Source organism: Apteryx rowi, unplaced genomic scaffold, assembly GCF_003343035.1.
Source record: "Apteryx rowi isolate R43461 unplaced genomic scaffold, aptRow1 scaffold_869, whole genome shotgun sequence".
Taxonomy (NCBI): domain Eukaryota; kingdom Metazoa; phylum Chordata; class Aves; order Apterygiformes; family Apterygidae; genus Apteryx; species Apteryx rowi.
In genome coordinates, this window is record NW_020451170.1 from 175,585 (window position 1) to 200,358 (window position 24,774).

The following is a 24,774-nucleotide window of genomic DNA, read 5'->3' on the forward strand; positions in this document are numbered from 1 at the left end:
TCTGATAAAACAAAGAAACAAACAAAAAGTTTTTGTCAAAAGAAATTCCCATGTAGCTTTTTTTCTTTTTCCTTCACAGAACTGCAGTCTTACTCAAAGTATTGATAGAGGAGGGCTTGCAGAATAAGCAGCTATTCACTATTTTGCTTTATCTTCATTCTGCAGTGTGCGGTCCAAAGCCTTGTTTATTTTTCACTATTCAAACTTTACTCTAAAGCCAGACTCATTAATTTCTTCATGTGCTTTTTATAGCATTCTTGAAAGTGCTCAACAAATAGGAATTTATTTTCCCCCTATTGTGCTGACAGAGAGTGAGACAGAGAGATTAAGGTCATGAGTGCCATTAATTTTGAGTGCTCAATCTGATATCCCTAAACCTGATCTCTTGATTGCAGGTAGGGCTGTTGGCATGCATAACATCACAGGTCAGACCACCCTTTGGGCTCCCAGAAAACAAGAACACAGTTAAGGAACGTCTGCGGAAAGTGCAGTTCCTGGCGTAGGACCTCAGTGGCAGCGGTCAGATTAGAGGCCCATTATCCCAGGTAGCGTGAGGCCATTCTCCTGCAGTCTCCTTCACTATACAGCACTGTTCCAGTCACGGAGCATGGCCTGCCTGCAGTGTTGTATGAAGCTGAGTCTTTGCAGTTCCTTATTGTGATGATCACTGCAAGGTTTTTTTGAAGAATTCAGCCATATTTCCATTTAATCTCTCCTGAGCTTTTGTGAGGAGAAATTGTTTCAGTATCATCTAATTTGGCCAACCTTGGCTTTCTTCATGAAAAAGGTGCAAAACAGGGCTCTGTCGCATGGACTCTCTGTTTTGCTTAACTTAAAGTCTTTGCCTGTAAGCACTAAAGCTTCCCAGTGAGGCAGCTATAGGAATCACAGTTCTTAGCATATGCAAAAGAATACATTTTATTTGTTTTTTTTTCCTGAAAGATCTTATAATGGGAAGTGCCAGGGCATGATTAGTTCTGCCCATAACAAACAGGGCTTAAGAGTAGAAGTATGTGGGGCAGAAGGGAGAAGGATTTTCACCAAACCCACTGTCACTCTGTTACTTCAAATCCTTTCATCTACACCTATTTAACAGCTGCACTCCTATGCTACTGCTGTGATGTGCTTACGGAGAGGCACGAGCTGATCATAATTACACAATGTCATTTCCCCCACTTCTCTCACCTTACCGAGGCTCCAAGCACAGAGAGCGCTACCTCCGCCAGCCACAGAGAACCGGAATATCATATCCTAACCTGCCTTGTGTATTTGGCACCCAGGCCAATTAACAGGTCTCCTCCATGCTCTTGAAGTCACATATTTCCGTATCAACCACATATCTTTCAGATATAGAAGGGCAGACTTGTAAGTGGAAGATGTATCGACCTCTCTATACACTAAGTATCTTGCTGAATTGTTTCTACAATTTTGTTTTATCTACAGGCCACACAACAGTTGTATGTGTTGCAAGATATCAAACTTATCTCTCTTATAGATAAGAATAACATAGATGTTAAGACCCTCTTGACTGCATTTATAATGTTGAATAGTTTCTCCTTTTCAGACATGGATAACCTTTTATGCTTCCTGTTAGCAATTTCTTGTTTCCCCCCCTTATCCTTTAAATGGAAACACAAGTCTGCCATTTAATAAAACCCCAGTAATGATCCTGCTTTAAAGGACAAGGGCTAATCACTTGCTGCTTAACATTCCAGCCACATGACAGTGGAGGAGAATAAATCAGTTAAACAGCAAGATGCAGAACAACTAATTTTCATGTAAAAGGGGGTGATTGCCTTTTTTTTAACCATTGTGATGGGTTTTTTTAAGCTTTTAAAGCCCAAACATTCTCGTCTATCAGTTTATGAATTATTAATAAAAAAAAAGAGAGAAAAGAGGCTTTCTTTTTCTAAATATCATCTGCTAAGCCACCACAGACTGAAGTGCCTCACACTGATTCCTGATTTACATAGTCCCAGTTGGAAGTTAATGAAGACTGCTGAGCCACCTTTCAACATGCAGATAAACCTTCATGTATTTAAAAGCAGGGAATATGTGCTTGTTGCTGGCAGATTATTCATCTAAGATCTGAAATTTCTGACACCGCCTGCGTCAGATAAACTGTCACCCAAATTGCAAACTAATTAGTGATTCAAACATTTTCGAGCTGATTGATGACAGAATAATTTACGCTTGTTTCTCAGTTTCCAGCTGGCATAGGCTGCTGACTGGAGCCCTAATTAACGCTAGTACATCAGTCATGTTCTGCCAAGGCAGCACATACAATTAAAAGGCAGTTTAAATGGAATATCACATTAAAAAGGCTGGTAGATGCAAATGTGAGGAAACAGCACTTTAGGATAAAATGACAACAGAACCCCACAAACCAAAACAGAATGGAACAGGGATTTTTTTTTTTTTTAATGGAGAAGTAAATTGTACTCCACATAAGGCTATTTAGCAAAATAAAACAAGTGTGGAAGCAAAGCATGCACACTAAATTTTTCRTTATTATTATTCTAAGAAGTTTTAACAAGATGCATATCTAATGCTTTTGTCTTCATATTCATTAGACAATTGATGTATACTTGCATTTTGGATTTCAGCTACTTAAAAATGAAATAGAGGGCATCAGTGACTGCTGTAAAGTTATTTACAATGATAGTACAAGGCAAAACGGAAATATGTGTACTGGTAAGGAGTATATACTGGAGCAGCCTTCAAAACTAGTTCTAAATAACAAAAAGCCTGAACCAAAACTCACTGAAGTCAGGAGAAATCTGGTCATGGGACATGTAAAGGTGCACTGCAAGTATTCTCTGTGGTAAATATCCAATGGTTTCTAGCAGCATCCCCTGATCAAGTGACAAAATACTGGGGGGAAACATAGTTATTGTGCTACAGTTTTATAAATGCTCACTATTGCTGTGGGTTCAAATGCAGCATGGGGCCTGATTCTGCATCAGGCACTTGTGGCAGCCGGGAACTGTGAAAAGCCAGTCTTCTGTGGCTCTGCTGTCAGCCAGCTTTTATTTTATTAGGCCTATTTTATTATATCCGTACTCTAACCAAGATATCTGTATATCAGTTGCTCTCTAGCTATCAAGCAGTCAGGTATGCACCTCCAGGAAAAAATGCATTTTGTCATCTTGGTAATGAGAAATGAGCATAGTTGTAAGGCATGCTCTCATTTACATTTGAACTATAATAGCATTGGCTGTTTAAAACTGATGACCAAGCTAAGGACAAAAACAGTCCTCCTTGATACAACTTGCAAAAGGTGTTAAGATTGCAGCGCCAGACCCCTGTTGTAATGTACGCTGCATATTCGATGACACTGGTTTATCTTACTCAATGCGACCTCTGTTGGGGGGAAAAGTTTTCATGAATAAAAACAGCCCTGGGGTTCGTACCTTGTCTGCTAAGGTGTTTTTGAGATTATCTACAGAACATGACGGATGAGCCCTTGACTCTTGCAGCTCTGGAGCGCAGAACAAAGAGAAGTCACTGTAGTAACCGCAAACAGACCGCGAGACGGGAGATGTATGAAAGCACTCCAATTTGTTTCTAGGAGCATGGCAGACTGAAAGCTCGCATCACTCAGTGCAGTCACACTTTGCTGTCAAATGCCATTTTGCAATGCCATATATTTGCACCTTTAAAAAATTTTAGATAAGTAATCATTTACATTAGTATAGTGGCAGGGATTTCATACATCGCCTTTGACAGCTGAGATATTTAAGGGGTTTTACAAATCAGTGAATCAGAGATGAGGAGTGAAATTCACATCAGGTACAAATAAGCCCAAGCTCTCTGGCTTTGTGAGAGTTGCGGCTGACTTTTGCCAAGAGCCACTGTAAAGGCCCCGCATTGCTGCCCCTGTTGCACTCACAGGGCAAGAGGCAGCAGAAAATTTTGGTGCCCACAAGTTAGATGCTGCACTGTGTAGCCTCTGTGGGCTTGGCTGAGGCAATGAATCCCGAGTTCACCAGTGAGCACCAAGACTCCCTGCAAGTGCCAGGGGAGAGGGAGATGCCAATGGGCACATCAGATGGGATCCTAAACAGCTGACAGGCTACAGGATCAGCTCAAAAAGGAGTGTGTGAAGGGGTTAGATGACAGCTGAGCAGGACTTGTCATGATTGCAATTTAGGATTTAGGCATTTAAATTTGCACAGTCACACTTTCATTCTAATATCTGCTTTTTTAATCTGGCCTTCAGAGCTTCACATGCAATAATAATACTTCTACTCAGCTGGAGAATGTAGTTTAGGACAACAGGATTACCCTCTACTTTAGAAGTGGTGTCTGAAACATCTATCTATCAGCAAAGCTAACAGGAAGAAAGAAGAACAGAAGAGAGTTTTATTATTAAAATCTTGTGTTGAGAAAATGGGACAAATTACCAACATTTTGTGCATTTGGGAAGAATGGTCCCTGCATATCTGAGGTCAGATTTTGGCTTTTATTACAAGAGTTTTCTTACAATTGTTGAAATTGATAGTCAACAATCCTGCACATACAAAGTGACTATTGTAGAATCTGAGCTTTTGGGTTAACTGAGTAGAGCAAAGAATTTTTCTGTTACTATTTTTTCCTGTTGTTTCCATGCCATTGCTGGTCACAGTGGTGGCTTGTTACATCTCCCCAGAGTGCAGCGATTCCTTAAGAAAAGGAATTCTGAATTCCCTATGGAAACTCAAACTCCTAATGTGCAATGTAAATACAGCAAGTGTGAGCCAGTTTGTGTTTATAGCATATTAACCAAGTGCAGTATCACCTCCCCAGTGGGGAACCCAGAAAAACTTGAATGCTCAGAAGAGAAAACTTTCTATCTAATGCTGAACACAGGCAAGTCTTTCCAATATGAAATATGTCTTCATCCCTTTTAAACATTTTCCCCTCAGGTTTCCTAATAGGAAGGTTTGCTTTCTTTGATGAGAAAAGCGCCTACACAATTAAACATGTTTATAAAAAAATTTGCTTCTGTGACCCAAGAGACAAAAAAGCGTTCAGGAAAACAGGTTGGGTAGGTTACTTAAGGTTCTTAAAAAAGAGAGAATTTGTTTAATATTTTCCAGGTTTAGAGGGAAATTTTAATGTCCACTGAGATTAAATAATGACAATACTGTGGGAATGGAAATAAAGACAGTGTTGCACTCAAAGCATTGTGCACCTTGGAGAGCTAATTTCTGTTCATAGCTTTGCCACAGACTTATGTGACCTTTGGGAAGTTACTTAATCCAATGGCACCTCATTAACCAATTTGTATAGAGAGTAAAATGACATTTTCTTCTCTCTAATAAACTTAGCTGTTCATTTGAACTTGCAAAGCACCACTTGTRCAAACTGTTCCACCCCAAGACATGATTATCTATATATATTCTTTGGTGCTTAGCTTGTAAACTCTTTCAGCTAGTCTGTGACTATAAGAACAGCGAGGGCCAGCCTTATTTGTAACTTACAGTTGCAGCTATGAAAACATGAAACAACTGAAAATTTCCACAGTCAAAGCCTGGACCAGTAATTTTTGAGCMATGCTACAGCATGCTGTCACTCAACGTTTCTGAAGATTTTTGAATATAGTGAGTTTTATTCACAATAACTAAAGCTAATAAACACATTTTACTTAGGTTCATCTTCATTTTTCCACAAATTTACTTGCCACAAATAACACCCATCTCAGAGGCATGTATCCTGTAGCAGGAATAAAAACACAAGTGGCTCTACTTAAATATGCATTCCATTTGTGGGAACTGTTAAGGTCAACAGAATTTGAATCTTCTTCTGCTCCCTACAATCTTAAAGCACCTCCTCAGTTTCATCTTCCCTCCTTTCAGTTTGCCATTAGGCGCAGGTGCTTTTTTCTTATTCCTACATACTTCCAGAAGCAAAACGTTTGAAAATATCTATAAACTTCAGCATCCCTTCTGTAGGACTTCAGCCCCCAGTCAGTAGATATCATACTTGAGAGGTGTTTGATTTTATACCCAGGATGACCTCAACAGGAAAGCAATGGGATGAAGGCTGCTGGAAGCAAGGAATCACAGCGGTGAATGCTAGCATGAGTAAAGACAGAGGAAGATGGGAGGAGATAGAAAAGGAAATGAAGATCTAGGGGGAACTATGGTGTTGGAAAAAATCTTATGAGTCTATCAAACATGCTTCAGGGAGGGAATAAAGAAAATGCTGAGCTGTCCTTGAATATTACTGAAAAAACAAGGTGTAGCAGCTAGTAGTACTAGCAAGTCAGCAGGAGCACAGAGAGAGGCATTGGTCTGAACTGGAAATGAGGTTTGGGTCTGAATCAGCCTTGGGACCACTCCAACTGACTTGCCCCACTCCTTCTTTTTCCATTAGGTTTTAAGGCCTTACTGATATATTTCAGGATTATAATGAAATGTGTGGATCACAGGTGAGAAGCAAATACTCTGTGAGGTTGGAAAGGTTCATTAAGTGGGCGCTGTTGATGAATCATCTCTTTTTGTGTCACTTACAGTGGTCTGAAGGTACAAAATTTGATTGCATCTCACCAGCACTTAATGCCAAGACATTACAAGCTATGCCTAGACCTGGCAACACTGAATCCAAGTGCTAAACAGGAACGAGCATTAGCAATCACAATAGAAGTAACAAGTAGCCTAGAGGCTTAATATAGATAATAGGAAGCTCAAAGAACAACAGATATTCTTCCTTTGCAGGAACAAGGCTGTTTTTAACACTCGGCAAACTAATGGTGCTATTCTATTCTTTCATTTCAACAGAATTTTATTGGTTTTATGAAGGTGTAGCTGAGAGAAAAGAATTAGGCTTATGATCCGCTTGGGAATAATACATAATATATTTATAAAGGATAAAGACGAACAAGAATGAAAGAGAAAAAGAAAACACTCAAGAAGGGAAATTGCTATCTGGAAAAGCAGTAGTTTGAATATATCCAAAGAGGATATACTAAAAAGACCAGGAGGGATCTCCTCCTTCCCAAGATACTTCCCCTGATCATTTGACTCTCAAATTCTTCTGCCTTTTAATCCCTTGCTCGTGAAAATGGTATGAATAGATGTGTTCTCTTCATAGGGTTTTACAATTGCGGCCAACTACTTTTCCTGTAAAGTTGCTCAAATGTTTTCTCCCTATCATTTTCTCATGTCCCTTGAAATGGTAACTGGTGCAGAAAAGTGAGTCCCCTTGAGATCTGCTAGCTGTTGCGAAATGCAGCTCTCTTTTCTTGATTCAGACCTCAGAACTGCAGATTTCATGTACCAGGCCCCATGTATATACCAAAGCTTTATAAATAGTTTTTCAATAGCATACCACATTTTAAAAGTCATAATATTAACTGAGCATATTATCCATAGACAAATTCAGTGAAATTAAACTTCCATGTTTCCCCTCCTCTCTCAAATCTTTATTTTTATCATTGATGACTTTCAGGCAAATAAACTTAACACTGTTTCAGCAAGGGAGACCCTAAAATACAGGAGATCTGTGAAGCACTGTGTGCTTCATAACCAGAAATAACTATTCTCTAAAGTACATGAGAGTTTTCTGTTCTTCCAGTCTAACGGAAAATTTGCTGGCAGAAGAGAGCAGTTGTACATGATTACATAGTTACATGTGTAAGCGACTTTATATCACACACACATACATATACACGTGTGTGTGTTGAAAGTATATATACATATGTACTAGCATATGGCCAGAATCTCATCTGTTATAAATAACTGACTTCAATGGAACTGCACTGATTTACATTATCTGCAAATCTGGTCTCATGTATGTGTGTATATATACTTACATTTCCAAGTGAGAAACATCTACATTCTGCATTCTGACAATTATAGATCTGTTGGGTGAAATCCCAACCCAAGATAATGGGATTTTTGCCATGAACTTAATACAGCATTTTATTGGCTCTACTTTTTCTGTAAATTACTTAATCTAGGAAAGTATTTACGCTACTGTAATGCTTTAAAAACATGGCAAAAAATATTATGGTGATAGAGATAACCTAACAGATTAAACCTTGATATTCCGTGCTAAAAATGTTTGCTCTATCTAGACAACTTATCAGGAATTGAGAACTGCATCATGTTTCACACTTTGTTGATAAAGTAGCTAAAAGGAGGTAAAAAACTACTATTTTGCATGGCTTTTAACCACACTCAAATTACCAGTGTTTTACCATAGGAGTAGATTCGTTCTGAGAGAAAGTGATTATTTCAATTTATTCCTAATGGCCAGTACCTTTCCTCCTCTGAAACAAGAAACAACACTTGTTTCACCAGTGGATGATTATTGTTCAGCCCAGTAGAACTGTGAAAAAAATGTGAAGCAGAGAAAAGGGATTTTTTCAAATTCTAGTGATAAGCACTAGTTGTCTATTTAAAAAACTCTTATTCTTAGGTAAATCAACCACTCTTCATGCCACAGAACTAATTAGAGCTACAAAAATCTAGGCAAGTGTCACAAAACATTTTCTGCAAATTTTAAGTCAGATATTTTTAAAATTCTATGTCTTTGTTGTTTACCTTTGTTGTTTTTTGTTCAGAAACAAAATTGAAGAACATTTGATGGTGGAAAAGTTGGAGGAAAACAGTGAATAAAATGAGACTTGGAGAATGTTCATGGAAGAAGAACTCTGAATGTGTTTGAACTCAAGGTCTGATCTTAAGGCTATAGTTCAGCTCATCCTCAAAATAAAGAGGTCAACATCTTTCTCCACCCCTGGCCCAACCTCCCATAGTTTCCTTGTCTCTGCCTTTACACTAACGCCTAACCCCTACTGTGCTGGTATAGCATTTGTAAAGAAACCTATGTTGGGAATCTGATCCAACCAAAAACATAAGTAAACAGAGGGAAATAAGAGGCACTTTTAGCTGGATCAGTTCCTCCGTCTGGTTTACTGTCTGGCTGTGGGGATACTTGTGCTAGCACAAAATGAGGGGCAGGACACGGGAAGAACATGTGGTTGGAAAAAGGGGTGGGACTGGACTGCTGTTTGGTGATAGTGCTAGTGAATGCGAGTGGAAATGGATATCAAGTTATGTCAACAGAGTTGTTCTCATTCTATCAACAAAAATATGTCACTGGAATTCAGTAGAAATAATTTCCTAACTAATCATCACAACTGAAAATTGAAATACCAAACCCACCTTTAACAAACGTGTTGAGATCAAACTAGAGCACTAATTCCCAAACTGTAATCCATGGATCCAAAACATCAGAAAGAGAAGTTGCTTATGATTTGCAGAAAACTGACTTTTAAAATGCTATAAATTTTTCTCATAATGCATTTTATTAGATCTCTGCTGCTACCTTGGTTTTATACAAGTGTTATCAGGAGGGCTCACAACCTGCATTCATTATGCAGAGTAAAAGTGTCTACGGGCCATAGCATATTAATCCATCAGATTTAGAAGACAGAACTCAAGATATTGGTGCTGCCTGCCCTGTCACACTGCCAGACATTTCTGCTTCCATATACAGGTTTAAAAAAAAAAACAATATATGTGCTTATAGCATAGCTACCCCCTCTCAAAATCCAGTATATTAACTTAAAATGGACCACAGACATGAGCTTGTACTAACAGGATGGGTAAGTGCACATATCTGCTATGTTAATGTTCACTGTAGGGCCACCAACCTTCAGCAGAGGAGCAAGGAAGACTGCTGCTGGCGGTCATTTCTTAAATGTGCCAATGTTATCTATCAGATCCTGAGGATAGTTAAAAAGAAAACTGTAGTGTGAAAAAGAGAAACTTTGACTTTACAGACAATTAAAAAAAGTTATTCACAGAAATGGCCAAGGAAGAAATTTGTGGTTTTCTCGCTCCCACTTACATATTCATTTGTATGAATAGTCCCATTGCAACAAAAGCTACTGCCTGGGTGATTAACCACTCACCAAGGAATAGTCACAATTCAAATAATTTCATACTGTAAGCGCTTTTAAGAAAAATTGAGGATTTTCTCAAAGCAGCTCTTCAAAGGGAAGGAAAATTCAACCAAATATGGTTATTTTTCACCCTAAATTCTTTTAAAAAAAAGTTTGTTTTCTTCTTAACAGCTCTCAACATTATCTTCTACTGTGCATGGGGGTTCATTTAACTTCAGATTTACACTGATAATTTCATTTTGCTAAAATTATTTCTTTCCTCCTGCAAATCATTTTATTTTTTCCTAAGAAGTGGGTTCAACACACTCTGGTTTTTATCTTGACAAATACTTTTTTTTTTTTTTTTTTGAAAGTAAAACTAGGTATTTAATTTTCCTAATTGTGCCACCAGGTTGCAGTCAAAAGGAGCACAGGATGTGTTTCAAGATGAAACAACTCATGCTTAATCCACTCTACCCATATCTTCCCAGAAAAAGCTGAGGATCATCTTTTCTGAAAAGGGCATCTTTTCAAAGAGCTGTCATGTGACTATCATTGATTTTAAGTCAACCTTCCCCCTTCCCCCCAAAAAAACCCAGCTTGTAATATAGGCAGCAAAAAAAAAATCAAAACATGTCTATAGGAGCTTTTGTTTCTCCTTTGCAAGCTAAGTTGCCACAGTCAAGTATTTCAAACAGGGAGATGAAAAGATTTGATACACATGCTACTTAGTTTGCTCTGCTCAGTTATTTAAAATCAACTCAGATTTGAACGAACATTTACTAATTTTGGTTTAGAACATATTGTCAAAAATGTACTTCACTACTAGTATGTTTGGCTGAGCAATATGGTAATTACTATGGTCTGTTGAAGTCCAGTACTAAATGGACAGTGCATCAAAGATGTTTGAGAAAAACAATTCTTGAAATATAAAATCCGAGGATAACCTGTCCACAGGCAGTTTCCTCTTTACCACTGATATATGCCCTGAAACTTACAGTTTTGCTCTCATTCAAAACTAGTAAGCGTATGTGTGCACATGCATTTTGGAAAGAGAAAGATTCCCACCAAAGTATCAGCTACTAACCTGACAGTGAGCCCCACTCACTATGTGTGGTATTTCCTCTCATTACTCTTCTGCTGAATTTCACTCTGTTCCCTTATTCTTCTGTTGRTACTGTGCTCATTCTTTTTCTGCTCTACTATACACCTTCCCACTTGTCTTTTTATGGTAAATGGGCCTAAATTTTTTCAGTTTCTTTTCATATGAACAGTTTTCCACAGGCTGGTTTCTATAGCAGTCTCTGAAGTCCTCTCTTTGACAGACCATTTTTGAGATTGGGTGACCCAAATTAGTTATTTTGTACTGCACCCTAGTGATTTATATCCTGTCATTGTGGTTTTTTCTACATTATTCTCCATCCCATTCTTCCTCTGCCCTAAAAGGTTAGTACCACATACCCAAATGAGGCAGTACAACAGAAAACTGCTGTTGTCATGAAAAACATCATGGAGAACTTGGGATAAGACAGGAAATTGTATAAAACCCACAAGTCTACATACCAGATATGAACACTAAAAACTCCACCTGCCCTAGCTACAGACAGTATAGACACCCTGTTGACTGTATGTGCAAGACAAATATATATATATATATACAGGGACAGAAAATGCCATCTGCAAGTGTATCAATTGAACTGAAATGCTAACTGTGCGGACATGCCGAATCTAAGATGCCTGAGACACAAGAGCCAATGTTTTCTCTGTTTGCTGTGAGATTCTCAGGAAATGACAGTTGAGAGCAACCCAGTCAAGAAAATAAGAACTGGATGAGTGCAGATTTTCTTCCAGGAAAAGGCAAACGGAAGGAAGACGGAAGGAAAAAAAGCCCTTTCAACCTGCAAAGTATGAATAGCCTGAAATGACATTATATCTCAGGCTTTCCAAAGTGAGAACATTACTGTCACTGACAGAGTCTGACTGAGGAGGAGAATTTTTGGCAGAGAACAAGATGCTGCCTTCTACTTTCACTGTTCAGAGCAGTGGTGTCAATATTTCAAGAGCCAATGTCCATCAAGGAAAAAAAAAAGATCTGTTGTAAAATAACAGCATTGATCCAGGAGTCTGCAAAGGTAGAAGTAAACAATGCCACTATCAATAGAAGATTCTGACCTCAAAGGTGTATTTAACCTGGAGGTAAATGATATTGTTTTTCCACTGCGTAATGACAAGATTAGAATGGTTAGCTTTTCCAGGAAGGGTCCAAGCTTTGCTTCATGTTTGTATAGCACTTTGCCCAATGCAAGCACTTCTAAGCCACAGAAATAACAGTGTATCTAGCATACAGAATAAATGCAGCATCTCACAGGGATCTCCTTGTGCACTACAGTTGTCTCAGTCTCTCTTGAACTAACTTCTTAAACCATTTCTTAATAGGTACTGTTCTTTTTCTAGTACAGTTCTCAATAGCCTTTCCTTGTCACTTCTGAGATACTGGGACTTCTGAAGCCAGATTGCCTAGAAATCCCCACTCTTCACAGTGCTGAACAGTGCTGAAATCCTCAGTATAGACACTAGATTCATCGGTATCTAAGCCCAGTTCTGATGAACAGCACAATCATATTCTGGACATGGAAAAATTGACACAGGGCTATCAACATCCTAAAAAATCTTTCATTCCCACCAAAGCTCCAAGTCTTAAACACCTCTGAAGTCTCTCATTTGTGGTCCTGTTTCTTTCCCAAATCAGAGATTTGGAGCACAGTCAGGAAAACTCACATGTGTAAATCCATTCAAACCCATAAATCTGTTCCTCTTTGGATCCAGTAGCTGCAGCAGCTTCATTCCTGCACACAGGTCTTTCACTATATTAGGCGAGGGTGGAAGAAAAGCGTAAATAACATGGTTGAAAAAGTGTCCACATTACTGGGGGAAGAGCAGATGGTAGTTTTGTGTTGCATAGGAGGTGGAGTGAGACTCAGATGCGACCTAGCCCGCGCGGAGGTAGCGGCGGAGACATCCTGGAGTCCCCAGAGAGCTCAGGTTATTACCCTGCAGGACTCTCAGCGGGAAGCAGCTTGTACTGCTCACCACAAGGCGCTGAAGCGTGAGCATCAAACATCAGGCGAGTATTTCGGCTTCTTTGAGGGAACAGGGCAAAGCTCCTGAGGATGGAGGCTTGGCAGCCTTTCCCGAGCCAGCATGCCCAGCTGACGCACGAACATTTGCCTGGCTGCTGGTCTGGCTTGAAAGCATTGCTGAGTTTATTCAAAGCATAAGTCACCATGCTGGACAAAACGGTGCAAGCTTCAAATATCTCCCTGAGTCACAGGGACCAAGCTTGCACGCAGGGTACCCGGTCTGGCCTCTGGGAGAGTAAGGGAGGGACAGGGACAAGGAAGAGAGAAAAGGGTTTAGTTAAAATAAGAGGATTGATGGAAACAGGGACAGAAAGAGGAAGCAGGTAGGGAAAAAATAGAGAGAGAGAGAATAGGGAAGAAGCTGAGTAAAAAGAAAAATAATGGAAAGCAGGAACAAAAAAAACCCACTTGTAATAAGAAAGAGTGGCAGGGTCAGAAAAGAAATAGATTTAAGGGACAGATGACAGGTTTTGGAGAGATCACAGCATCTTACTCAAAGGATACTGAAGGATAAATAAGATTTGCARCACAGGTTAGGAAAAGAAGGAAAAAGGTTAAAGCAAAGTCAGAAGTATTTCCTTCCAAAAGCCTTCATCCATCCCAATGTTATTTACATGACACCTCCACAGCATTGTTACTCATTATAATTACATACATTTTGACTATACTTTATAATATATAAAAACTTATTGCATACATCTATATATTAATTATTAGACACCTATTTGCTTGTCAGATTCTGTGCTCACTTGCACAGTGTTGAAATACAAGTCAGTCAGCCTGAGTTGATGCAGCTGCATCAGTGAAAGAGAGACCGGCATCAGGCCTCTTCTATCAAAATTTAACTGTGTTGTCTCCACTGTGAGAAAGGCTGAGAGTAAACTAGAGTTTGAATACCTCTGTTTCTTTTAGCAAGGAAGAAATCATGGCACGTATGGTCTCGACTCTGTGAACTACAAAGCAAGCCAATTTGATTGTACATTGCCCAGCCAAGCCCATATTTTGGGCTTGAACAGTGCTTCAACAAATGAACAGTGCTTCAAGTTTGTCTCCTTGTAATATTCTCTCAACAGTCCCATAAACACAGTGCACAGAGGGCACTTTCTACTCCGATGTTCCTCAGTGTACCAGGGTGACAGTTTTGAAGAACACAGCCAGAAGAGTTTTATTCCTGGTATGACATAATTCCTGAAAGTACTGGGCAACTCAGTATTTCCTTAAAATACACTTAAAAAAAATAACACAGCGTGGATACTGAAGCTAAAGATAAGTGGTACTGCCATGCAGTAGGAATCATAGTGCAAAGGTTAATGTGGGAATGGCCCTATTATAAAAAATAAATAAATATTGGTTCAGTTCTCCACTCAAATATCTGGTCTTTCACTGGCATACATTTATTTAAAGGTTAAATCAGAGGTGGGAAGGGGGAGACAGTAATCTCAAATTGAGAAAAGCTGCCAAAACTGAACTGTTGAAGCAAATGCCAGGCCAGGCAGCGGGCCAGTTCACTTATCCTTACTAACCACCTGCAGGTTGTATTATCAAAGCCCCTGAAGTTTATTATTGCAGTTTATTATCCCTTCATTACAATATAGAAAAAAGGCAGTGATGTAAAACAAGTTTGACACCAAGTTTTTCCCTGATACTCAGTGCTGAAATCTATTCATGTTTGCATGTGAACAGGTTATAGGACAAATTTTTCCCATCTATCAGTGACGAACCAGATGCTCATGCACATATGTAACTTCTCATTGTTGTCGTGGGGAAAAAAACATTCTGTCTTTTGCATGAGAAATAGACAAAGTAAAAAAAAGGCATCTCATAGATAACATATTAAGTAACCATATCATCAAGGGTGTAGCACCATTGACTTCAGTGGAATTGTACCAAATATCTCACTTGCATCCTGGCCTCCACAGCTGAGCAAAGATCTTGCAGGACAGTGACAAGTGGATGACAATACCAAACTTAGTCATTCATATTAATATGCTTCAAATTTTGAAATGCAACTAAAAATAGTAGTCCTTGACTACTGCCTTTCCCAAGATTTACATTTTTACTGTATGTTTTGAATTGCATCATATGGCATTGGGTAGACAGCTTTGACAGTCAGAGATCCTATGGAAAACAAGATCTTGAAGATTTTCTCAGATTATAACACTTGAGTACAATGTAGCATGTGAATTTGTGTGTTTTGTTTGTTCTTATTTTAAATACAGGTTTTTGCTTTGTAGCGAAGGGATCAGACATACCCTATTTTATGGAAAAAAATTTTTTTTAATCAGATGGGCTGTTATCCCTAGCAGTGATTTAGTACAGTTATAGCTGTAACAATTTGAGAATATTACTAGGTCAATAAATTTTGTGAGGAAAGATCATATATGTTATGTAGACTAACTGACATATTTGGCAAAAAAAACAGACCAGCAGCAGATCTGCCTTCCAAAAAGGGTTAATCTGTTATTCCTGACTACACCAGCCACTCCAACGAAAGACAAAAGTTCTCCTACAAAATATGCCTAGTGTCACCTGCAAATTTAAAAGTAATGAGCCCAGATTTCTTTTTTTGGCAAACAGAGAAAAGAATCGTTTTAATATCAAGGACGCAGCCTTATAAAGATCCTTCCCAAGCAGTTAAAAGCAAGAGTAACAGAAGAGAAAGTAAGGAACTTTGCTGGACCACCATGAGGTGGAATAATGCACCCCGGGATCTGCTTTTTGGAGGAAGCTGTGTTCACAAGCAGTTTTTCACTGTGATGATAAAAATTCACTTAACCTAAGAGCTACTGCCCTTGGGGTGCATGAACCGGACAATTTATTTTATATTAAGGGTGAGCTTCTTCTGAAAAGTATTTGCCAAAATTGGACAATTCTAACTGCATTTTCTTGCTCTTTTTCATGCTACTTTTTGTTCCAAAAAGTAAAGAGAAAGTCAGAAGCTATTAAAAACAAACAGGAACTTCAGGGCTTCACCAGACTGTATCCCCCTGCAAATTTCATTGCAAATCCTTTTTTTTTTTTTTTTTTTGAGGGGTGGGGGAGAAAAAAAGAGAGATTTTTATGGTGTGAACAGCACAGTCTAAGTTAATCTCTGCTGTAAAAGGATGCAGCTCCATCAAGCTCAGTAGCACTACCTGCCAACAGATCACAGCTGAAATTTTCCTCCTCTCATTTAACAAAAATGCAGTCATACTTCAAATTTTATTGGTGTGGTTCTATCAAGAAAGACCTAAATAAATAAGTGATATATATTTTATCCACAAAGATCTTTGTTAATTTTGTCAGCCCAGACACTACTTAAAGCTGACTTTCACAGGGATGTGTATATTTGCAGGTCGGGTTCATCAAACATTCATTGTTCAATACTGTGACAGCTGGTGGCGGGTGTACATACTCTTCCCTTGTTTGGTTTTCTGATAGAACCTGTCAAGTACTGGATGTCTGTAGCTGAATTTGTCACCCTCTCAGCAAGGTTATATCTTTTCTTACTATCAAATACAACAATAAAGAAAAACTCTACCAACTCAAATGCTATTTTTTTAAGCTCATCTAGCAATGCAAAAGCATGGGTATTACTCCAAACAGCCACTAACAAATAGCCAGAGTTCATTTTTGATGAATAATTCTAACAGACTTTAAAATCTGAAAATCACAATTGTGAAAGCGCTTATACATGGAATATAAAACACAAGAGGAAGGAAAAAGAAAAAAAACTATCTGCATTCATGCAATATTCAGAACAAGAACTTGCAGGAGTCTGCCAGATTCACTGACTGATGACGGGATAGAAAGTGTCTGAAAGTCTTTTTCCTCACATAAACTGAATTCTTTCTGCGAGGAAGGTGGTTAATTAAGAAAAAAAAAATACAACAAAAAACTCCCAAATGCATTCCTATTTACTTTAGCCTTCCTAAAGACAAGCATTTACATGTGATTACACTAATATGCATTGTTTCTGCAAAAATAACTATACTGCTAGACAGAATATGGGACAGGGATAACTATGAAATTCAGCAATCCTGGAAGAATGACAGGGAAAGAAGTATGTGACTAAAAGTGCCCAAATTAATTGGATCAACAATGTTCAACACATTCAAGAAGTTTGAAAAGTCCCTGACCAATTCATCAAGTCACTTAAGCATGTATTAAACTTTAAGCAGTAGCTGACCCATCCTAAGCCACTGGCTGCTGGATTAGGTCCATACCTAGTGAATTATAAAGTGAACTATAAAGCAGATTCTGATCCCATCACTGTTGACAGAACAACCACTGTCCAGAGCAGATTTTAGATACTCAGGTATAGTGTCACTGTCTGGGCAACACAAAATATTTCTGCCCCGTCAATGTACCCTACAGTGGGATCAGCTAGGGGGTATTGCTAGAATGAGCAGCAGCCACAGGAAGGATCAGTCTTTACAAAGACTTGGTGATTTTGCTTGCCTTTCAGTTCCCAGGCCTGAATACAGATTTGCTGCTTTGGGAAATCTTCATCAAGCTAAATACTGAAGTATTAGTGACTCATGGCAGGTCAAAAATGGGAGCAGGATAGTTAAGTGTAGAAACTGTTAGAATCTTTCTTCATATAGAGAGAAGGAGAGATACATGACATATAAGAAACAGCCATTCTACATAGACAGAGACCACAGCTGTCCAATGAAACTCAAATGTGATAAGGAGGATGACATCAATACAAATAAACTACCAGGCTTGCCAAGTGATTTATGCATTTCTGAGCACAATGTAAATCCACACTTTGATCTGTGGTTTAACCCTATACATAATACAGAGATAGCACTGGTTATAGCAGTGGTCTAAAGTACTGATAAAACATCATAACAAAACAAAAGACCAAATCTAAAAGGCATTTAATTGCAGAATTTAAGGAATTTAATCACATTTAAGTGCCTAAAGTTCATAAGAACTCTGATGAAATTTAACAAGTGCTGAAATTCCACTAAAGCCAAAAAGAAGTAGATACCTAGGCTGCTTACACGCAGCCTGAATGCACAAATTCCATGTGCCACATTCTTCCCTTTGCAAGGCTGTCCTGCAATATTTCAGTCCACAGATCAGAATATATATTTCTCTCCTTTCTTCTGTGAAGCTCTCCTCCCTTCCCCCACCCAACATGGACACACAAACAAAACCAAAGACAGAATAAGCAAAGCACCAAGAAATGAAGCTTATTGTGCTTGAGACAAATTTAAATTAGGATTCTCCTGAGAATGACATTGGAAAGATATTAATCAATGTACACCTAAATCTGTGCTTCGAAAGAAAAAAAGAAGAAACAGAAAGAAAAAGATAGTTACATCTTTTAATCAACATGAAAAGAAGAAAAGGAAACTGTATATTATTACCAGGAGACAGGAGATCAACAATCCATTTTAGGCATAAAATGTATAAGAAACTCATTTCTTTCTTATTCATGCCATTCAAAAAAGAAAATAACTACACAGTTCTAGTAATAAAAAAAAATTGATATAATTTGGGCAAAGTCCGATCTGCAGAGAAACCCTTCACTCAATTTGGCTCAGTATTTAAAGCACAGGACTAAAGAATTTCTCATATGCTCAAAGCTAGACACAGGCTTAAGTACCTTGTTAAACCAAGACATCTGTTCTCTCTAAGGTAAGACTACAAAGAGAACTTTCCCCTTTGTTTTGTCAAATGACCTGGACAGACACAAGAGGAAAACCTATTGCCTCTAAAAGTCCCATAATTTCACTCTGTTTTCAGACACTTTGACAACTTCCTTGAAAAGTGGTTCACGTTTCATTCTTGATCTTGAACAGCAACGGGGTCATATTCTGCTTTCAATTACTCCATCACCATTGCCTTTTTGAACTACTTGAACAATTATTCTCCTAAGCTTTAACTCCACGACTTAAGGGGATGCTGATGAAAAATAAGAAAAGAAAGCTAAACTTTGAAATCTCTGCAAAGCACAAGTATCATCAGAGCCTTGCTCGGAATTTGCTTTCAGAGCCTCAGTGTAACACTCTCACTGAATACCTGCAGCATTCCAATTACTGCATCGGGTTTAAATACCAGCTCTGTTGAGACTATTGTTGAAAGTATCTCCGTTGTATCCTCAGAGGCAAGGATGACTTGTGAGATACCAATGTATGTGCTATAATAACCACTCTCTCATGTATTGTACTATATGCACGGAAACAAATGCCTTCATGTTTGATCTCTTCAAGAGCAAGTCCTGTCTCTGCAGAGGAAGGAAAGAATTTCCCTTCCTGCAAGAGAGACATGAAAGCAGAGCAGGTGGGTTTTACGAGGTCTGAACTGCTTTTTATTTTTGAGCCTTTCCTGCTCTAGCTGGAGTTAGATTATGATAAGAACTGACTGTGCCACCAAAGCATTTTCATGACCTACAAATTACCCCAGGTTTAAGAGCTGGTATATCCTACACTGCAAGAGATTCTGAGGGAAGTGTGCCTACAAGAGACATCCAGGCATTTTTATAAACTCTTCAGGCTTCTGGTGTCTTGTGGTATCATATGTGAACAATCAAATCAGTTCTGATTTGAACGCTGTCACTTGGATTAGGGTTTATCTATCGCATGGTAGCACTGAGTTAGCAGGCCGCGGAGATGAATAGAAGTACTGATTGCTGAACTGACAGCCTTGAAGATGAGTAGCATTATTTTATCACATCCTTCTTTGCAGCATGTGCCAGTGGGTTTTAGCTGTCACATTTTTTTAAATTATCAAGCCTCAGAGTAAGTAACAGGGCTGGTTCCTTAGTGCTTAAGAGTCCCCTTCTCTCCCTCTGATCCAAACCAAAGCTATTGGCTTTTATTTTGTGAAATTGTATACTTGTAGATTAATTAGAATAAACAAAAGACTTTGTTCTGCAAACCACAACATAGCTATTAATTTAGTGGCTGTTAGGGGGCCTGTTTTCCAGTGCACCTTTTGTTAACATTAGGCCTTTACAAATGGAATAAATCACAACAGAGGTGTTTAAACCCACTTGCAAAAGTAAAAGCCTCATGTATTTTTAAGCCACCTTCTTTGTAATACCTATTAAAGTTCCTTATCTAGGAACACATTCCAATCGCAACATGGTTTTGCACATACCATCCTACAGCTTGCATGCATGTGTATGTCACATGTAGTTGCCATTTCTCATTCAGCATTTTCTGATATGCCTACCTGCCCACTGCCCTCAGGTCCATACTTCTGAAGACTGCTTCTAACAATATTATGAAGAGCTACAAAAAGTCACCAGGAAGCTGAAGACACTCATTGCATACTCGCTGCCCACCAGGTTCAACTGGATCAGTTTATGGATTACAGCACATGGCTGCCAGTGTAACCAAAGGCACCAGGCACGAACGAGTCTCAAAAGGGTGTGTGTGKGGGGGGATTGTGGGAACTGTTGCCAGCTTAGACAAGAAGAAGTCTCAACAGGAGCCTCAGACAAACATACCCAAGGACACAGGTGCAGCTGTGACCCATACATCCTGAGAAAGTACAGATAAACCAGCAGAAGCCAGTTGGAGCCAAGATTGGGACTGAGACATTTTTTCTCAAACAAGCAAGGGGGCCAAGTTGAGACCATGTATGGAAAAGTAGAGCAAAGTTCATGGCAAGACGCTGAGTGACACCTCTTCTGACACCACCAGGGACCACCAGAGACCCCCACAGAAGACCCCCAGAGACTCAGACCGCGTGTGTAATGATTATGTAAATGTAGTAATTAGTTCTAATAAATAGAATGAATATGTATAATCATTCCTGGAACTTTAATGCATATGTATATGATAGAGCAATATAAACTTTAGATGATGCGACACATGGTGTGCACATTGGGTGGAGCTATCCCCCGTGTACCCGGCACCGTAATGAGAATGCCTGCTTCTTAATGCTACATTGGTGTTAAGGAGTTTTTCTCCCGATTTCGGTGAAACCAGCAGTAGCAAGCGACTAGACCCAATAACCACAGGGCCTGTCCCATCATAAGCACCTGTTTTCTTCCTGTTGTGGATTTTTGCCTGTTCTAACTGAAACAGCTCCACATCCCTGAAGACACACACAAAGGCTGCAACAGAGTGTCATTAAAAATACTGATCTATGCCACAGGGATGGGTACGTTCCTTTGATCTCTAGTTGGACGCACGACCAGTCAAGTGTGCTTTCCAGGCATGGTGCAGTGCGATGCAGAGATGGTTTGGGCATTGGAGACCCCTTGCACATGTCAGCCTCGCACTCTGCCCAGGCTTATTAGTTAGACTGACAGTGTATTAACACCGCAAATGTTAGGCTGTCCAAAAATGATCAGTTAAATGAATCAGGCAGTTTTCATGGGTATGCAAAGCATTGCCACTTACTGTCACCTTATCCAGCTTACAGCAACCCACCCCAAACCTGTGTTTTGCAAATACACACCAAGGCCAAAGTAACTAATTTCCAGGACATCTAAATCCCATTTCCTACTAAAGATCTATCATAAGTGACAAGACTTCTTTAACAAATTGACGATTCTAGGTTTTCCAGAAAGTTTGTGAATAAATCCATCCTTCAGATACTGCTCCACAAACAACAAAAAATATACTCACCAGACAGTGCAATTATAGATTCCTCAAAAAAGCCAAAAAAATCAATGGAAGCTGAGACCACTCAGCGCCCCGGAAGGTTTAGACCTTTGGGGAACTTTCCTTCAGCCAGTTCTTATGAACAATACCCAAATATTCAACACCCCAAAACATAAAAGCTGAGAGGCTAATTACTTCATTTATCATGATTTCATTTTCCGTAGAAAGCAATTTAATTCTTATCCTTCCTAATAAAAGAAGTAGTTTATCATCTCTCCCACCAGTCCYGAATTAGGCTGCACAGATGCCTCCATGACAGCAGATCAAATGTCATGATATTTCTTACCTAAAAGGGCACTGCAGCTGAGGGTATCAGGAACTGCACTCACATTAAAATAGATTCTTTTAGCATTTATGTTCAAAAAGACAATATTGAAAATGATTCTGTCATTTTTGGAAGCTTCTTTGGATTAGTTCTTACAATATAAATAATGATTGATACAAAATACTCAGGAAAGAAAATCCCTCTGATGGGGAAAGGAAAAAAAAATTACCATGAGGCCACTTGCCTTTTAAGGACAGARAAAATGCCCAGACAAGGGATTTGAGAAGCTTTCACAAAGCAGAAGTCTCCTCACAAAGAAGAAACAATTTAACCAATGTAAGAAAAGCAATTTTTAGCTTCACTGTCATAATTCTCAACTGCAGAGCTTTACAGTTTACAGCAGGACAAAGGGAAGCACCAGTTCTTTTGGACTGATGTTGAATGAAAGTTTAAAATAGGAAACACTGATACACAGCAAGTGAGAGCTGAAAGGTCCTAGTACAGTGATACACAATTTTATTTCAGGTTAATTTAGTGGATTGCCATCATCCATTTCCTTTTGAATTAAAACAAGAAGCAGTAGTATTTAAACCTATTTCTTAAAGTCTGGGACATATTTTAGTATAAGGGAAGATTTGGAGTTGCTAAACAGAGGGCAAACATTTGAAAAACTGGGGGACTCATAAGACTACAATGCATTGGAAATGGTGTATTTTTCCTTTTGAAATTATTCTGCAAACACAATTCCACAAAACAAAACAAAATGAATCATTCTTAGAGGTGGAAGAAAATAAAAACAAACTAAATCATATTTTCAAATGACAGGAAAAGCTTTAAGTGCATTTTTCAGATCTATCCATAGCTTCACACAGAGGTGCATGAGATTGGGTCAGAATATGTATTTTGGTACTGGAGCATGAGGAAATGCTGTGGAGGAGTTAAGATTCAAATGAGCAAAGCTGGCAAAAGTCAAGATAGAGAAAAGATGAGGCTAAAGATAAAAGAGGAAAAGAGAAACGAGAAAGACAAGGCCTTCATAGGTCTAAGTCTCCAAAGGCATGTGTGCACATCCAAAAAATCACCTCACTGTACAGAGAGTATAGGTGATCAGGGTGGCATATAGAGGGAAATCCATCTCCAGCATTCGAAGCACTAAGCCCCTTCCCTCTTAGTTCTCTATTCAAAGCCATATGATCTGACAAATACTGGATTTATCATTTCAGGGTGAATTTCTCTTGAGAAAGCAACAGGGGGGGAAAAAAAAGTGGGGCAAGAGTGAAAGAGATGTCCCGCTTGTTCCTGGCCTCTGGGACCACTCCTCCGACGTGGGTACAGCTCTTCTGGATGGGGCCTATGGTGGAAAAGATGAGCAGAAACAATGGGAAGAGGGCAAACAGAAGCTGTTTAATCTGCCACCAGAAGCTGAGCCCAGGCCTCTAAAAGAGTAGTACCATGGGAAGCTGACTGTCAARCTGGTGCTTGGTGGCACCAGTTTGCCTCCTGAAGTACTGCCTTAACTCCAGAAGCCCTCCTTAAACACAGCACCGCTGCGCATGCCTGATTTGCGGCATTTGCCATCCCCTCGCCCCAGCTGCTGGAGTCTTCCCAGACTGACTAAAGAAAAACACATGCTCAAATACTTTACCGAACTGAGGCCTAACTGCTTAGTGGTTCTCTTGGGAGGAAGATGCTACTTATCTTACAAAACTGGGATTTTTTTTTCCATATTAATATATCATGGTTTCTTATAGTACAAACAACATTATTTTTCAAGTGATGAAAGAGGAATTACCTGCTTAAGACCTGTGTCACTTATGCGAGTAGTAAAACCTTCTGTACAAGGTATTCGTATGTGGACACACAATTTCTTAAAACCTTACAAAACTTGAAAATGACGACTTTGATACAGTTTCTCTTCGCTGTGTTTTTGATAGTCTGAAAACACTTCGGCTTACTTCCTTCCCCATCTCATTTTATATGGCAGAATTATTATCAATTGTGCTTTGACTGTGCTTTTACAAGACAGCATATATTTAAAACAATCAAGGACTGGAACCATATCTACAGTGAAGCTTTTTCTTCTTCCTTTTTTATCCCACAAACAAAGATAAAAAAATAAAATTCATATCCGGACTAACACTCAGCGTAAAAAATATTAACCTGGAGCAAATTTTTATGCAGGCAAGTTATAAATCCCTGAAAATATTACAGTAGCAAACCAGACTGACCTTTAACTCTAGGATTGCAAATGGTAATACTATAATAATTGTGTATGTCCTTTTATTGTGCGACTCCTCTCTCCCCCAGCCCACAAGGAAACGGGAAATGATGGCCTTTAGCAATCCTTTAAATTGAAGGTATAGGGATGCCTTACGTTTATTCCCAGTTATATATAACCATGTAGTATTATTATTATTTATATCTTGCTGGCGGCATTTGGAATGCAGCTGCTCCTATGGGTAGCCTTGTAAAGGAAGGTGCTATATGTTTTGAACAAGTATTAAATGTGTACAGGAGATGATGCTATATAAATACTTTCTTTTCACATTTTTGTGAACTAACACAGCAGTCTCTGAAGAGAGAAGGATTCCACGCAGTGTTCAGCAATCTCAAAACTAAGCAAGATTTAAAGAAGGGTTGGACGTTTATATAGATAAGAATAACCAGCTTTATAATAGTTGATAGAAGCTGGGAAACCACTGACCAGGAAATAAAGTCGAGTGTTTCATGTTTAAAGTACTCTCTAATGGAGGTATTTAGCTAAGCTCTTGATTGCCTTCCACAGGCTTAGTGTGGGGGTCTCTTTCACTCTTCCTTGGAGAATGCTGCAAGAATCCTGGACTAGGCAGGGGAGGGCTGACCAGCACTACAAATTCTCCT